Source organism: Erpetoichthys calabaricus, chromosome 8, assembly GCF_900747795.2.
Source record: "Erpetoichthys calabaricus chromosome 8, fErpCal1.3, whole genome shotgun sequence".
NCBI lineage: Eukaryota > Metazoa > Chordata > Cladistia > Polypteriformes > Polypteridae > Erpetoichthys > Erpetoichthys calabaricus.
The window spans coordinates 168,433,797-168,452,070 of NC_041401.2; the positions used below are offsets into that span (position 1 = coordinate 168,433,797).

Below are 18,274 nucleotides of genomic sequence, written 5' to 3' on the forward strand. Positions count from 1 at the left end.
CAGGTGGAGCCCTCCCAGCAGTATGGAGGCTCCCCGAATTCCAGCAGGGTCTCATGGACCATGTAGTTTTTATAAACAGCCTTGCTGGATACCATGGGGACCACCAGGAGCCGCTGTAGGGAGGCTTCCGGAATGCTACGTGCCCTATAACCCAGAAGTACGTCCTGATCACATGACCAGAAGGAATGACGTGCTTGAGGGATGAAAAAAAGGACTTTTAACCTGACCCGGAAGTGATAACGAACCATGGACTGCAGGGTTGGAACCACTTCTGGGTCAGGGGATATAAAAGGACTTTGGGAAAGCCGAGACGTTGAGCTGAGCTGGGAGGAAGGGTGGCTAAGTGTCTGGGAGTGGAGGATTGAGAATTGTGTTATTGAGTATTGTTGAAAAGTATTGTATGAGTAGTGTGGAGTTGAGGGTGATAAGTGCACATTATTATAATAAAAAGAAGAAGTATTGCACTTTTACCTGGTGTTTGGCATGGTACCTGAGGGTTCAAGGGAGCAATAGCACCCCCTACTGTTACACTGGGGTAGTCGGCAGGATTCTCTGGCCGTCGGTTTGGCAGAGGACCTGTTTTAAAAATATTTTGTGTACAGAAAACCCTAAGAAGGTCGCGTCAAAGTACACGGAGGTAGAAACACCAGTGTAATTTGGGTGAAGATGAATATGTAAAAATGTGCCCAGAAAAATGTAGAAATTCTACCCAGTCACATCTTTTACAAAGGAAGCCTGAGACTGGAGCCAGTTGGCCTGACAATTGGTAGAACAGTGTCTGAGTGAACTGCTGTGTAAAGATCATCACTGCCTCATAGTAATTTAAAGATGATGCTGTCCTCCACCAGTTTACTATTACTATTAATTAGATTGTACTTCATTCGCTCAAAATACGGAGACAAAGATCAACACACTTGAAAGAAAGGACAAGTGCTTTCCACTGCTCTGTTAAAGGATAATTTCCCCCAGTTACACACTATCACATGGAAGACATTTGGTGTCTCAACCTTTAGAGATCTGATACCACCTTTTAATCAGGTTTATTGTAAATATGTAATTCCTTCAATGCACTTTGTGAATAAGAATTTGTCTCCAGTGAAGAGTACTTTTAATGCTACAACATATAAAGATATTTTGGACAATTATGTGCTTCCGACTTTGTGGTGACAGCTTGTGTTCCAGCATAACTGTGCACTTGTATACAATGTCAGGTCAATGAAGACATGGTTTGTAGAGTTTAGTTTGGAAGTGGCCTTCACAGAGCAGTGACCTCAGCCCTATTGAACACCTTTGGGATGAATAGGAGTGGAGTGCTGATTGCAAGCCAGGCCTTCTCATCCAACATCAGTACCTGACCTCACAAATGCTCCTTTGACTTTATGGGCACAAATTCCCATAAACACACTCCAAAATCTTGTGGAAAGTCTTCACAAAAGAGTAGCGGCTGTTATAGCCACAAAGGGGAAGACCAACTCCATATTAATGCCCATGGTCTTGGAGTGGTATATCCAATAACAAACGTTTGGCCATGTCGAATATGGGACTGATTATATTCCTCATTGAATGTTTGATCACGGTGGCGCAGTGGTAGCGCTGCTGCCTCACAGTAAGGAGACCCGAGTTCACTTCCTGGGTCCTCCCTGTGTGGAGTTTGCATGTTCTCCCAGCATCTGCGTGGGTTTCCTCCCACAGTCCAGAGACATGCAGGTTAGGTGTATTGGCGATCCTAAATTGTCCCTAGTGTGTGTGTGTGTGTTCCTGGGGTTTGTTCCTGCCTTGCGCCCTGTGCTGGCTGGGATTGGCTCCAGTGGACCTCCGTGACCCTGTTTTAGGATATAGTGGGTTGGATAATGACTGACTGAATGTTTGATTGTCATATTATAATATTTCTTTTATAATGCTTATTTTGGGAACCAATAAATCATTTAAAAAAATAACAAAGATGATATCATCATTTTAGTTACTTCTTCTAAGCCATAGAGTCCTGGGTTCTAATCCTGGCCTAATCACATTCTCTGTGGAGTTTGCATTTTCCCCTAATGTCCACAGTGAATTCCTCCAAATCCTGATTGATGACTTTAAATTATCCCTGCATATATGATTGTGCCCCACAATGGCCTGATGTTCCTTCTAGAGTTCATTCCAGCTTTGTAGCTGATGATGGCAGCCCCCATTACCTAGTCCTGTAATAAACCGGTTCATGGATGGATAATTAATTGATTCACTGAAGGCATCAATATTTCTTACTAGAATTTTAGCAGTAGAATTTTTCTCCCACAGCTTTCATGAAAGGATTTCCCACAATCTCTTTAAAAGTTATCAAAGGTGTAATGTAAAAGCTATCTAATTGCAATGGAGCCTGGAATTAGGTTGCGGAAAAGAAAAGGGAAATCAATATCGGATTACAATTTAGGAAATGAGAATAACTGACAGTGTCCACAAAACACAATACACCTCATACAAGTACAATTTACTTGCCAGTGTGATCCGTAGAGTAAGCGATTATCTCTAATCGCTGTGAATCACATTCTCTAGTTTCTGTGAGACATCTGGCCTGCCACACTAATGAGTGACAAGCAAAGCCTCTTAATACACCAGGATGCCACACTGATGAAGCTCACATTTCTGTTCAAATGGAAGTAAATTGCTATTGATCATCTACCGAACAGGCACGTTTAGCTGCGGAATTCCTTGCATGAGACCCCCATTTGTTTAGACACTCTTTCTAAAGGATTCTGATGCAATGACTTACATTGCACAATACTGCTTAAACTCACAAAGTGTTACAAGTTGAATAACTTGCATGAAATATTGCAGGAATAAAAGTCTCCTAACAAACAGTAGGCAAATATGTGGTTTCTAACTTTCTCTTATTTTTTACAGTTGAAATCTATTTCAAGCAGTATGGCATCAGAGTGGGTAACACTACATCATCACCATGCTTGAATTTCAGGTTTTGCTGTGTGGCTTGCATTTCTCCCTGAATACCAAGTTGTCACCCATACTTCAAAATACGAGCTTAGGATGAATGATTTAAAATGTGCAACCTGTGGTGCACTGGCCTACCGTCCAGGATTAGCTGAACTCTGAATAGGCTCTGGCAGCAAGTTGATACTGGAGGGGAGTCTTCCCTGGGGGGATTGGAATTATTATTTACCCTTCATAATTTAAATATCTAAAGGAATACAATTTCATTTCAATATTAATTTTACGTATAACAATCTATTAATAACACAGATATTTCCATGCTGAAAAAAGTGTACAAAATGGTAAATGACATATTTTGGACATAGAGATGCTTTCTTAACATGACTGAGCAGTCATAAAAGATAGATAGATAGATAGATAGATAGATAGATAGATAGATAGATAGATAGATAGATAGATAGATAGATAGATAGATAGATAGATAGATAGATAGAAAAGGCACTATATAATAGATAGATAGATAGATAGATAGATAGATAGATAGATAGATAGATAGATAGATAGATAGATAGATAGATAGATAGATAGATAGATAGATAGATAGATAGATAGATAGATAGATAGATAGATAGATAGATAGAGCATTTGGAGATGCAGTTAACAACTAAAACTCTTTGTCACATATGGTATTTTTTTCTTTTTCTTTTACATATTGGTGTTGCCTTCACTATTGTCTGCTTCTGAAATTATTTGTTCATTTATATTAAGAAATAAAGCGACAACACTTCAAGTTGACACCCCTAACTAGTCATAGTCACCTTCCATCATTATATATCATTGTATATAGTCTGATGTATCAGGACCTTAGATTTTCAGCCCCAGAACTAAACTCAGCAGACAGGAATGATGGGAAGGTGATATGAATGTTGAATGCAAATCTGCTGCCCACTTAGCTGTTTAAAGTATGAAAGACCCTTAAGAGAAGGAACATATGGGTGCTGGTTGTGTTGTGATGTGTTATGTTGTATTTTTCATCATTTCCCCCAATGGTAGTCCTCTCTGTTTGCTAAAAATAAAAAGATATTGCATATACTTTTTTTTTTGTTAGTGTCTTGTGGAGTCACTGTACCATACATCTATTTATTTTGTTCTGGCAGCACAGAGCACAACTTAGAATGGAATGCCAGTGCAGTCAGTACTCTATTAGATATGTGTATACAGTATATCCATATACTATATTACCACATTGCCTTTGAAAAAATGCTCACTCAAGGTTGTTAGACTCAGATTTCACTTGGTGTTTAGCTTTCTTACAGAGGTCTGTACTTCCTTTCTGTGTTGCCCCCCTCTGCATGTCCTCTCTGCATGTATGTCTGCCTGTTCATTATTTTCTAAGGAAGTTTCCCCCTCGTTGGGATCAATGGGACAGCTACTCAGAAAGTACAGAGTGTACTAATCTGCACACAACACACCAGGGCTATGTTTGCATTAATGATTTCCTCAGAGACAAATCATCTTTGACTGCTGAGAGTAAGCTTACATTCTCAGAATGAATCCTTACCAACATGGAGAGAACATGCAATCCACACACACACATATAATTAAGTTAAAGATTGAATTCCAAAAAGGTAAATCAGTTCTACCCTTTCCAGACCACACATTCCAGTCTCTAATCCTGCCACCAGCTGGCAGTAAATTGTGTCCAGAACAGATTAAATTCTGCTTCAGTTCCAAAAAAATCATTAGGGAAGCTAAGCTTGCGGAGAGTCACTCACCATCAGGGCTTTCTCACAAAACTTCCCTCAGCGCTTTTGTGTCTTCCCTGCCTCTAGTCCAAGTAGGTGATGTGTTCAAAGAAATTCGGCCAGGTGCTTGGTTTGCTCTCGAGGGGAGCATCGCAGCAAAGACTACAGCTGCACCAGGACATGGTTTAGAATTCATCTTCCCGGCCACATCACGATGCACTCCAGCTACTGCCAACAATTCAATCTCCCATCTCTTGTTCCCTTTCTCCCTCATTCTCCCTCCCTTCTATTCATACGTCATAAAGCCCAGATTTACTCTGCTAAAACTCATCAGAGCAGAAACCTAATCTGTAATCCTTTCACTTTAATTCATTTGTAGCCATTGCGACAGTTTTTACTCAACAAATTTTGCTTGTTTTTTGGCAAGAAACCTGGAAATATCTTTTTGCTTGCCAAGTGCTTTGCAGAATATGCCGATCTTTATTTTATATACAGTATCACCTATCATACTGTACTAGAAAGAAAGAATAATTTGGTAGAGATATTTGTATAATATGCACAATTTATAAGAGATGTCAAATATTTCATGTACAGTGCATCCGTAAAGTATTCATAGCGCATCACTTTTTCCACATTTTGTTATGTTACAGCCTTATTCCAAAATGGATTAAATTCATTTTTTCCACAGAATTCTACACACAACACCCCATAATTACAACATGAAAAAAGTTTACTTGAGGTTTTTGCAAATTTATTAAAAATAAAAAAATTGAGAAAGCACATGTACATAAGTATTCACAGCCTTTGCCATGAAGCTCATAATTGAGCTCAGGTGCATCCTGTTTCCCCTGATCATCCTTGAGATGTTTCTGCAGCTTAATTGGAGTCCACCTGTGGTAAATTCAGTTGATTGGACATGATTTGGAAAGGCACACACCTGCCTATATAAGGTCCCACAGTTGACAGTTCATGTCAGATCACAAACCAAGCATGAAGTCAAAGGAATTGTCTGTAGACCTCCAAGACAGGATTGTCTCGAGGCACAAATCTGGGGAAGGTTACAGAAAAATTTCTGCTGCTTTGAAGGTCCCAATGAGCACAGTGGCCTCCATGATCCGTAAGTGGAAGAAGTTCGAAACCACCAGGACTCTTCCTAGAGCTGGCCGGCCATCTAAACTGAGCGATCGGGGGAGAAGGGCCTTAGTCAAGGAGGTGACCAAGAACCCAATGGTCACTCTGTCAGAGCTCCAGAGGTCCTCTGTGGAGAGAGGAGAACCTTCCAGAAGGACAACGATCTCTGCAGCAATCCACCAATCAGGCCTGTATGGTAGAGTGGCCAGACGGAAGCCACTCCTTAGTGAAAGGCACATGGCAGCCCGCCTGGAGTTTGCCAAAAGGCATCTGAAGGACTCTCAGACCATGAGAAAGAAAATTCTCTGGTCTGATGAGACAAAGATTGAACTCTTTGGTGTGAATGCCAAGCGTCATGTTTGGAGGAAACCAGGCACTGCTCATCACCAGGCCAATACCATCCCTACAGTGAAGCATGGTGGTGGCAGCATCATGCTGTGGGGATGTTTTTCAGCGGCAGGGACTGGGAGACTAGTCAGGATAAAGGGAAAGATGACTGCAGCAATGTACAGGGACATCCTGGATGAAAACTTGCTCCAGAGCGCTCTTGACCTCAGACTGGGGCGACGGTTCTTTCAGCAGGATAACGACCCTAAGCACACAGCCAAGATATCAAAGGAGTGGCTTCAGGACAACTTTGTGAATGTTCTTGAGTGGCCCAGCCAGAGGCCAGACTTGAATCCGATTGAACATCTCTGGAGAGATCTTAAAATGGCTGTGCACCGACGCTTCCCATCCAACCTGATGGAGCTTGAGAGGTGCTGCAAAGAGGAATGGGCGAAACTGGCCAAGGATAGGTGTGCCAAGCTTGTGGCATCATATTCAACAAGACTTGAGGCTGTAATTGCTGCCAAAGGTGCATCGACAAAGTATTGAGCAAAGGCTGTGAATACTTATGTACATGGGATTTCTCAGTTTTTTTATTTTTAATAAATTTGCAAAAACCTCAAGTAAACTTTCTTCACATTGTCATTATGGGGTGTTGTGTGTAGAATTCTGAGGAAAAAAACGAATTTAATCCATTTTGGAATAAAGCTGTAACATAACAAAATGTGGAAAAAGTGATGCGCTGTGAATACTTTCCGGATGCACTGTACATCAATCTAAAAATGTCACAAGACACCAACTGGTAATTATTTTACATTTCTTTTTTTTTTTGGTATGGTGGCACACTTCTTAATATCAGTACCTCATAGTTCCAAACTCTTGTGTTTGAAGCTTTTACCTGGATACTGCCTGTTAGGATTTTGTTTTCCATATTTCTACATAATACTCTGGTTTTCCTGCCACAGCAGCAGTGCTACTACCTCGCAGTAAGGAGATCCTGGGTTCGCATCACGGGCTCTCCCTGTGTGGTAGTGCTTTGAGTATTTAGAAGAGTGTTATATAAATGTAATGAATTATTATTATTACAAATCTGATCCCAAACATGTTAGGTTAATTTCAGCTCCAAATTAGCCCCAGTCTGAGTGTTGGTGAATGTGTCATATAATAAAACGGTGCCCTCAATGGGGCAGACCCACGATGCTGACAGGATAGGCTCCCTCTCACTCTCAACTGGATATGTTAGTTAGAAAAGGGAGGAATGGATGGATATATATGTACAATGAACAATTTACACAATTCAATTTTTTTTTACATAGCATATACAGTATTATAGTGAGTAGGCAGCAAGGTCATCAGTGTTAAATTAAAACTTACAAAGTGTATCTATGGAAACACTATTTTCATATATTAAGAATCTGCACTGGTATCTGGTAGGTTGCCAGTTCAAATCCCGGTACTGCCAGAAGGATCCTACTCCGTTGAGCCCTTGAGCAAGCCCCTTAACCTTAACATTGCTCCAGGGGCACGGTGCAATAGCTGACCCTGCCCTCTGACCTCCAAAAGTCACGCGAAAAGACAATTTCCCCTCAAGGATTAATAGAGTTTACCAAAAAAAATACTTAATTTTTTAATAACTGTTACTTAATTCTCATTGTCAAGCACATAAGATTAAGATGTGTCTAATGGCGACAGGTTTGTTGCATAGGTAACAAGGTAAAGGTAGAGGTAAAGATACTCAGTCTTTACCTTATATATTGTTTTTCATTGGCATTTTGCAGAATTAACTAATCATTATTTCATAATGGGTGGCGCAGTGGTAGCGCTGCTGCCTTACACGAAGGAGAAATGGGTTCATGTCTCGGGTCCTCCTCGCTTGGAGTTTGCATGTTCTCCCCATGCCTGTGTGTCCTCCCACAGTCCAAAGACATACAGGTTTAGTTGATTGGTGATGTTAAATTGGTGCATGTAATCGTGTGTATACTTGCCCTGTGATGGACTGGCACCCTCTCCAGGGTTTTGTTCCTGCCATGCGCCCTCTGCTAGCTGGGATAGACTCCAGCAACCCCCACGACCCTGCTCAGGACAAATGGGGTTAGAAAATGACAGACTGATTATTTCATAAAGGGGAGGGCACCTTCTCCAGGTTTGATTCCTATCTTGTTATGTCTTTTCATCAGAAATTGAATAAATGGAATGACAGACCTCTCACAGACATGGTATTAAGGCAGAGTTGTTGAGATAATTCTTGCTATTTTATATGTTATATTTTATTGCCCTTGCATAATTTACTGGATCCCCAAGCAAATACAAAAACAATTAGTTTATATAATTCCTTAAATATTACACATTTATCAAGCGTATCTGTTACAGTGAGCAGAATTAACAAGGACTTCATAATCCATTGGCTTATTTTAACAACATTTATGATTCAATTGGTTGCACTTCTTTTTTCAGGTTTCAATTTGGAGCACAGGCCGCTCAAGCGACTTGTTCATGGTCACACAAAGTCAGTAGCAGGACTCAAATCCACAACCTCAGGGTTTAAAATCCAAAGACTTAATCACTACACCACATTGTATTTCAGTACAGCCTGTATTTCATTTTAAACAACTCTCTACACAGCGTGCAGTATCACAAAGTACCTTGCAGAATTAATGTTTTCTATAGCAGCATTTGTAGCGACAACTATGACAAAGGCCCACAAGGACAAACAAAGCTGAAAATGACAAGCTGAACATTTTCCATTGTCCACAAAGCTGTTTTTCTTCCTTTTTTGTACAACTGATACAGCAAAGGCAGAACACACATCCCAGACAATAAAGACTGCGTGATTCATGGGTCGACACGTGCTTCTGTTTCGTCTTTCCATATCAACTTTATCTCTTTGGGAACTGCACTCACTTTGTACTTAACAAAAACTGTAAGATGTACCCACTGCCAAAATTTCATAATTCAGTAGAAAACAGAAAACACATTTAGATAAGTGCCTCTGCATGGAGCTCGGCTTTATACCAAAACTGCATCAACACAGAAGACTCAAACACATCTAGAGCTACGCAGCACTCCACTTTCTGAGACAGCTTAAAAAATTACAAACTGTAATTGCATAAAGCAAGCCGCATATATTCAACATCTGCTACGATTGCTTCCAGCAGCATCTGTGATAAGCCTATATTTTACGATATTTTGATTTTATTATATCATCAAATTATCGACCTGCAGTTTCATCATATTTCTCAAAGAGCCCCCATGGGTGCAACTAAATAGAATCTTTCATTGAAATAAAAAGCAGGTTGACGGTGGTTTTATTTATTTAATTTTATGGGTGACACATGTAAGAAAGCAAACACTTAAATTAGAATCATAAGAGAGTCAAGTTTCGCTCCATTACCAAACTTTCTTACAATGCTTTTTTGATATTTATCAATGGAAAAAGGCTCTTTAATGTCAAAGAGAAAGCAGATCTCTGTAAAGTGATCCAAATCAATTACAAATATAAAACACCAACCAGCTGATCGTGTATGTATTCACCCCATTTAAGTCAGTATTTAAAAGACGCAGCCATGCCATTCTTCTTTATAAAACTGCTCGAGCGTAATCAGGTTGCATGTTGATCGCGAGTAAACAGCCTTTATCAAGTCCAGCCACTAATTCTCAGTTGGATTGAGATCTGTGTTCTGATTTGGCCATTCCCAAACATTTACTTTGTTGTTTTTAATCCATTCTTGTGTAACTTTAGCTTTACACTGCTGAAAACAAATCTTCCCCCAACGCATGGTCTTTTTTTGTAGACTTCCTCTGGATTTTCTCCAGATTTCCTCATATTTTTCTTCATTCACTTTACTCTCTACCCTCCAGGACCTGCTGCAGAGAATCATCGCCAAGTCATGATGCTGCCGCCACCATCTACTGATGATAATGTGCAGTATTCAAAAATGGTGTTTAGTCTGATTGTCAAAAAGCTCAATTTTGGTCTCATCAGACAACAGAACCCTCTTCCAGGTGACTTCAGAGTCTCCAATGTTCCTTCTGGTGAACTCTAGTCACGATGTTATGTGCATATTTTTTAACAGTGGCTTTCTTGTTGCCACTCTGTCATAAAGCTGCAACTGGTGAAGCATCCAAACAACAACAGCTGTCTGAACAGTCTCTGAATTTTATACACTGTAGCTTGTAACTCCTTTGTAGATCTCAAAAGTCTCGTTGGTCTCTCTCAGTCATTATTTTCTTGCAGGATCACTCAGTCTGCCCAAGGCAGATCTACCATCCTGCCATACCCTTTCCATTTCTTAATGACTGATTTAGCTGGACTCCGAGGGATATTCAGTAACTTGGATATTTTCTTGTCTCCATCTCCCTACTTGTGCTTTTCAAGTGCCTTTTCACATAGACACTTGGAGTCTGCACTGTGTTGGTTAGGCCATCATACTTATTCACCACAAGTTGGCCCTTCTAGATACAGGAGCATTTATACTACAATCAACTGGAACCCCAGACAAGTGATCTCCAGTTACCTAATTCTGTGACTTCCAAAACCCAAGTGGCTGCACCAATGAGGATTTCAGTGTTTCATATTAAATGGCAAAATACTTATTTTATCAATAATATTGTGTTTTTTATTTGCAAATAATTTAGTCCTTGATATGACGCTAATCTGCATCCAGCCCTGCAAGCAGGTCCTCCAACTTGCAGGGAAAACTTGGTGGTTAGTGTCAGGATTGGCACTCCAGCCACTGTAAAAAAAAACATCACATTGTTCCAGTGTGGTGCTGAAGTGTCACCCGCTGCACAGCTGCACTCGGGTCCCAATCCGGGTGGTTCATCATGTGGTGGGTGCAGCAACATGCTATATCAACGCATGCTCCCAACCTCTCTCTCTCTCTCTTTTAGTATACTTTGCAGAGATCTGTTTTTACTTTAATATAAAATAATCCCTTTTTGTTGATTAGCTTAAAAAAGCCAAATAAAATCCACTGAGATTCAATGTTATAAAATAATCTATCTATCCATCTTCCTAATCTGCCTATCCATGACAAGGTTGTGGGGCATCTTGTAGCCAATCCCAGCAATCTTTGGGTACAAGGCAGGAACAATACCTGGATGGGGTGCCAGTCTGCCACAGTGTGAACCCACTCACACAGCCCAATTGTGCCATGCCAGTTTAGTGTTTAGACTGTGAGAGGAAACTGGAGCACCCAGACACAGGAAGAACATGCAAACTTCATGTAGGGAATACCCAGGAAGCAAACTTTGGTCTCTTTATTGAGAGGCATGGAGTTGTTTGGAGTCTTCATTTGTTTTCAATGTGTTGGTTGGGACATTATACTGAATTAGCTCAAGTTGGACCGTTCAGATACAGGAGCATTTACATTAGAGCCATCAACCATTTTTACAGTAAAGGTAGTTAATCCATCCCAACGTTTTACAACCAACCAATCATTAGAAAGGGAATATACTATTGTCAATTTTTCTTTCATGCTATCTATTTTCTCTATGCCTTTACATGGGTGGGAATACATTTTAGACTACCAATTGTGTTCATCCCTTGTAACCTTTCTCTTTAAAAGAGCTGCCTGCTCCATGGCTGGTTCTTTAAGAATTTAAATATTAGAACAATTGTGGCAAGAACGGGCCATTCGGCTCATCAAGCTCATCTATCCTGTTCACCTAGATTGTCCAAAATAACATCAAGTTGTGTTCTGAAGGTCCCTGCTCTCCATTGCACTACTTAGTAATTTATTCTATAGGTCTGTTGTTCTTTACATAACGAAAAACCTAACATTTGTGCTAAGTCAGCCCTTAACATGTGTTCCGGTGTTCTTGCTGAACTCATTTTAAAGTAACTATCTAGATCCATAGTTCTAATTCTCTTCATAATCATTTTTCTTTTTGTGATCTATTACTTATTGAGAACTTCCAATATAGTAATTAAACAGAATTGTACAGATCATTTTTAACAGAACCCCTACCCCCTTCCTAACTTCAGTCATATCACCTCTGAATCTCCGTTTGCTTAAACTAATAAGATTCAACTCCTTCAATGTCTCCTCATATCTCATACCTCTTAGTCCTGGAATCAGCATAGTCACTCTCCTCTGGACTTTCTCTACAGCTGTTATGTCTTTTTAGCAATACAGTATGGAGACCAAATCTGCCCACAGTGCTCCAAGTGAGTCGTTACATAAAGCAACCCTTTGACGTCAGCCTCATTTTTGTTTGATTTAACTGGCTATAATTTCACCATCCTTCTCTCAATATTCATGTTCTACCCCTCAAAATTTCTCTTTCAGAATTTTTACACCTCAAGAATATAAGTCTGTAGCACCCATATGTTGCAGCAGAATAAGTTGCAAAATTCAGTAACTTTTTAACCAAAAAATACATTTTGAATGTTATCCTTATTTCCATACATCCAAACACTATAGAAGTGTCAGTGACTGTGTCAGGAACACCAAGAAAAAATGATTATGAAATATTAACATGTAGTATGTGTAGACTTACTGTTTTGAAGCAGCACAAAAAACAGGATTATTTTTTCTCCGCTTTTACTGTTTTCGAATAATTGTTCATAGCATACGTGTCCATTATTGATGACCAATGGCATGGTATCATTTTGAAGGGCAAATCCTACTGTCAGAGTATATATGGTTGGTAAAGAAATGATACTGGGTATCCAAATTACAACACTAATAGTTGCAAGATTCAAAAAGATATTTACAAAAAAAAAAAAATACCTGAAATATAGAAAGTGGATTGTGTTGTCATTTGAAAGTTGAAACACCTCTCTCATTTAGCAGACAATATAGTCTGTCCATTAAATTGTACATATTTGAAACAGGATGTTCAAGAAAGCCATTGGGAGGAAATTTGGCCATCTTTGAGGGAAAAAACAAAATACTGCAAAATGGTAACATGGCATTTTAATGGCAAAACAAGTCAAGTCAAGTTGGGGAGCATGCACTGGTACAGCACATTGCCACACCCATTACATGACGAAAGCGCTCGGAATCCCGGTTGGCAACCCCCCAGGCAGACACGCAGTCCAGTCCCACCCTCCAGAAATTACCTTCTATCTGTCACAGCCAGCTGTTAAGTGGGTGACCCCTTGGCCTGGTCCAGCCACTCGGGTCCCCAACAATAAGGATCCTACGGGCCGGATCACCATTGGGGAAATGCGCCACATGGAGTTTATGCAGCTCCTCTGACAGCAAAGGAAGATGATCATCATGCCGGAGAGGCAAGACGTTCCATGCACCTACCTGGATGGGTCAAATTGGTCCCGTGAAGCAGGTGATGCCTCAGCACTACACCAGTTCTGATTCCCCAACAAGCCTGACCCAATTGGCTCTCCAACAGTTTTGACTCTTCCAGGGATGGGGCTCCCGAGGGTGTTCTTCTATGCCCTTCATGATGAGCAGCTGACCTACTACCGCGAAGAGCAGAAAAGAGTCCTGTCTGTCATCTTAGAGCTGTGTGAAGTTTTTTCCACGGTGGCCAGAGTGCCAATCCTGCCACCAACCCCCATGATTTCCCTGCAAGCTGCAGAACCGCTTACAGGGCTGAATGCAGTTTAACGTCATACCCAGGACAAAATGGAAAAATGGCAAAACACTGTACCTTAATTATATCAATGCAGAAATTAATGATTTTATGCAGTTTTTAAAAAATTTGGCATCATTGTTTGGTTCCACCAGCAGGTCCAACACAATGGGGCTGAGCTTATAGGGTTAAGCATAACATCCTTTGACTTGTACTCTACACATCGTGATAGATAACTGAATGTCTTACTGGCTTCTGCACACTGCTTGGATGTGTGATAAGATGGTGTATGATCTCGCCCTCTGTCACGGTCAAAGTTAACCCTTCTCTTAAGCTCATGAAACACCGGTTGTTCTTTTATTTTAGGGCAACAACTCTGATTAGATCTTTTTCACTTTTTGTTTAATTTATTGCTCAATTAAGTGCTGCTAAAAGAGGTTCAACAAATAAAGGTGACCCAGTGACAACTTGTGATCTGTGCTACTGCAGATTTAAAGGCTTCTTTTTAATATTTCAAATTTTCCTGATAAACTAATTTGTTAATTTATAACATTTTACTAATAAATCAAAAGGAATTCACTTTTAGTTTTAATCTTCTACCTGTGAAACCAAAACAGGTTAATCTGTAATGACATTCCTGTAATAATTCACTGCTGTTTCTTTCCATACAGCATATTTTTTTTACAATCTGTTCACAATGTTTTAACCTTCCACAGTAGAAGAAGGACAAAGAGTAATCAGTGAGGGCAGGGTGAGTAACTGTGGAGAAAAGTCTTCTTCATCCATTTATTCTTAATCAGAAACAGCATGGAGTACAAGTTAGGAAGCAGCCTTGGACAGGATACAAATCCATGACGTATATCAATCTATCTATTCTGTTCCCGAACGCCGTATTAGCAAGGCTTCTCTTCCAAGACCCAGTCTGTACGGAGTGTGCGTCGCCCCACTGTTTGTAGTGAATGTGGACAGATAGTTTACTCACCAAGAAGTCAAGGCTGTGAAGCCGTATACTTTAATGTAGATTTCTTGCCAGAAGTAATACAAGTATTAGGACGTAAAACCATTGATAACTTGAAGGTAAAAGGACGATAATTTCCTTAACCTAAATACAATACGGTGGGAACTAAAGTAAAAACAAAAGCAGCGCCAATAGCAAAAAGGGAGCTAGGGACATACCAAATGTATTAATTAAATGGGGGTGGATGTAGGAATGTACCAAACAGTTTAATAACAATATTAACACAGGCTGCTGTAGCAGCACACTATCCATATACAGAAAGAATCCCAGCAGCAGCAGTACTGAGAAAACATGTTGTCCATTTGTCGATAATCCTTGAGTTCTGCAGCTGTCAGTATCCATCCATCCAGCCATCCATCCATCTAATTATCAAACCTTCTTAAACTACTTCAGGTTAACAGTACTCAAACCTATCAGACACATCCTGTGTAATATAGAAACCAACTCTGGGGCTCCATCACAGAGCAAACCTTGAAGGTTTAAAACAAGAAAGGCACAACAATAAAACAAGAAAAATGGAAGTGCCATCTGTATAACTAAAACGCAAACCGATGTGATAAAAAAACATCGAAACAATTAGAAAGAATGCAGGCAAAGATGCCACAGGTCTAGCTTGCTGTCATTATGCTGTTTTAAAAAGTTCAAAACTGACATCCCATCCAGGGTTGGTTCCCACCTTTCAGCCCACACAACTGGGTTAAGAGTTTGAAAATTAATTAATTCATGGATGTATGGATGGACAAAATTCTTATGAACATATACTAGCCTCTGATTTCATTAAACAATACCAGAATAATAATATTGTGTTCATAAGAATTATTTATGAATACTCTCAGATCATTTCAGTTTTTTGTTTTTGACATCACCCGACTCTCCAATACAAGAAAATCCCCACATACAGTATGATGTACCATTTGACTTGTCTTGAAGTCAAGTTATGTGAGACATTGAGCTTTTTGAGGTTTCACACTATTTTAGGCCCTATAGCCCAGAAAAAAAACCTTTATCCATAGGCCATTTTTTGGACCATATTATGTGCTGGTAGTCGCAGCCTTATGATTAAGAGTAAATCAATAGGTGTCTTCAGCAAAAATAATCAGAAAGACCTGAAGTTGTGCATGCTACATCAAATGACCCCAGGGTTCAAATATGAAGGGTCAATGTTACTCCTTTTCACAAAACTTTGAAAAAACAGGAATCAGTATAATAGGACTGTGAAGTGTTGGTGTTTGCTATTTTGAGGTTGCTGATCATGAATATGGTAATATTGTTGATATTTGATTATTTACATGTTGTTCTTGCCCTCTAAGAGCCACTCTCAGAAGCTTAAAAATGACAAATTTTAAAACATACGCATGTGGGGTACTGTTATACACTATTTCAAGGTCAGTGATTACGAATATGATGTTAGTTTTCATCTTTTACTGGGGTCTATTAAAGGTATGAAAAATGAGTAATTTGTCAATTGAGAATAGTTAGACTTTAAACATTTAATTGAAGCACAGATTTTAATATTTTAAATATCTGATACAACTATTCTTGTTTTATTATATATATTGACATCATGAAGTAAATCATTACATTTCTTATGAATGCCTCAAATTAGGACAGCTTACACTAATTCAGACATTTTATCAAATTTAATACCGTTAATAATGCCATTATTATTATTATTATTATGAAGTTATGGGAAAGAGTAGTGGGAGCTAGGCTGTAGCGGATGCCACATGTGCTATTATTCCGTGGGCAGTTTGCTGCCTCTTTGGGTGCATTGCAGGGAAGAAGGATGCTGTAAATACACCTTTAAGGGGGAGGTCATAACTCGGTCAGGGCGGTTGGTGTTGAAAACTTAAAAACCGGAAAAGAAGGGGAGAAAGAGAGACATCTTGTGGTGAAGCAAAGAGAAGAGACGAGGTAGCGCCAAGGAAAAGTATCTGCTGGAACAAGTTCTTTTTTAAAGACTCAGCAACACAAGGGAGACGCATCTCTGAAGATGGACTTTTTTTCTTTGATTTCGCTGATGAATACTTGGACCGGTAGGATTGAACTTTGTTGTTATCGGCTCGACGGCTGGCGTATTCCAGTAGGGTTTCTCTTTGCCCTGAACAATAAGGACAGTAATCCCATTTGGTCGAGCTGGTTTCTCTTATTTATGAACATCGCGCGTTTAAACCAGGAAGGGGAGTTTCGATTGTTATGTACTTGTTTGTTTGTTTTTTTATATGTAAAATAATATATGTGTTATTCTTTTGCTTCTTCTTTATTTTGTAATATGGCTTGTTGTTAATGCTAAGCTGGGACTGGTGGTGGGGGAATCAATAAAAGGACGAGCGTTGGTCACGTTGCCCGATAGATTTTAGATATTGAACTGCTTTACACTAGCAGTTTTCTATTCATGCTGTAACCCGGGGTTTAGTTGTTCTCCCGGGGCAGCGGTACAAGGTTGAGAAGTGAGGTGATGATTAGTGAGCAGCAGTATGCTTTCTTGCCAAGAAAGAGAACCACAGATGCAATGTTTGCTCTGAGGATGTTGATGGAGAAGTTTAGAGAAGGCCAGAAGGAGTTGCATTGTGTCTTTGTGGACCTGGAGAAAGCATATGACAGGGTGCCTCGAAAGGAGTTGTGGTATTGTATGAGGAAATCGGGAGTGGCAGAGAAGTACTTAAGAGTTGTACAGGATATGTACGAGGGAAGTGTGACTGGTGAGGTCTGCGGTAGGAATGACGGATGCATTCAAGGTGGAGGTGCGATTACATCATGGATCGGCTCTGAGCCCTTTCTTATTTGCAATGGTGATGTACAGGTTGACAGACGAGATTAGACAGGAGTCCCCGTGGACTATGATGTTTGCAGATGACATTGTGATCTGTAGCGATAGTAGTGAGCAGGTTGAGGAGACCCTAGAGAGGTGGAGATATGCTCTAGAGAAGAGAGGAACGAAGGTCAGTAGGAATAAGACAGAATACATGTGTGTAAATAAAGAGGGAGGTCAGTGGAATGGTGAGGATGCAGGGAGTAGAGTTGGCGAAGGTGGATGAGTTTAAGTACTTGGGATCAACAATACAGAGTAATGGGGATTGTGGAGGAGAGGTGAAAAAGAGAGTGCAGGCAGGGTGGAATGGGTGGAGAAGAGTGTCAGGAGTGATTTGTGACAGACGGGTATAAGCAAGAGTGAAAGAGAAGGTCTACAAGACGGTAGTGAGACCATCCATGTTATATGGGTTGGAGATGGTGGCACTGACCAGAAAGCAGGAGACAGAGCTAGAGGTAGCAGAGTTAAAGATGCTAAGATTTGCATTGGGTGTGACGAGGATGGACAGGATTAGAAATGAGGACATTAGAGGATCAGCTCAAATTGGGCAGTTTGGAGACAAAGTCACAGAAGTGAGATTGCGTTGGTTTGGACATGTGTAGAGGAGAGATGCTGGGTATATTGGGAGAAGGATGCTAAGGACAGAGCTGCCAGGTAAGAGGAAAAGAGGAAGGCCTAAGAGGAGGTTTATGGATGTGGCGAGAGAGGACATGCAGGTGATGGGTTTAACAGAACAAGATGAAGAGGACAGAAAGATATGGAAGAAGATGATCC

General features: G+C 40.2%; 1 protein-coding gene across 1 annotated transcript in view; it reads right to left on the bottom strand.

The window, feature by feature from the left end:
• lactbl1b (lactamase, beta-like 1b) overlaps window positions 1-18,274 on the bottom strand; it is a 100,134-nt gene that overhangs the window by 66,287 nt on the left and 15,573 nt on the right. The window lies entirely within an intron of this gene.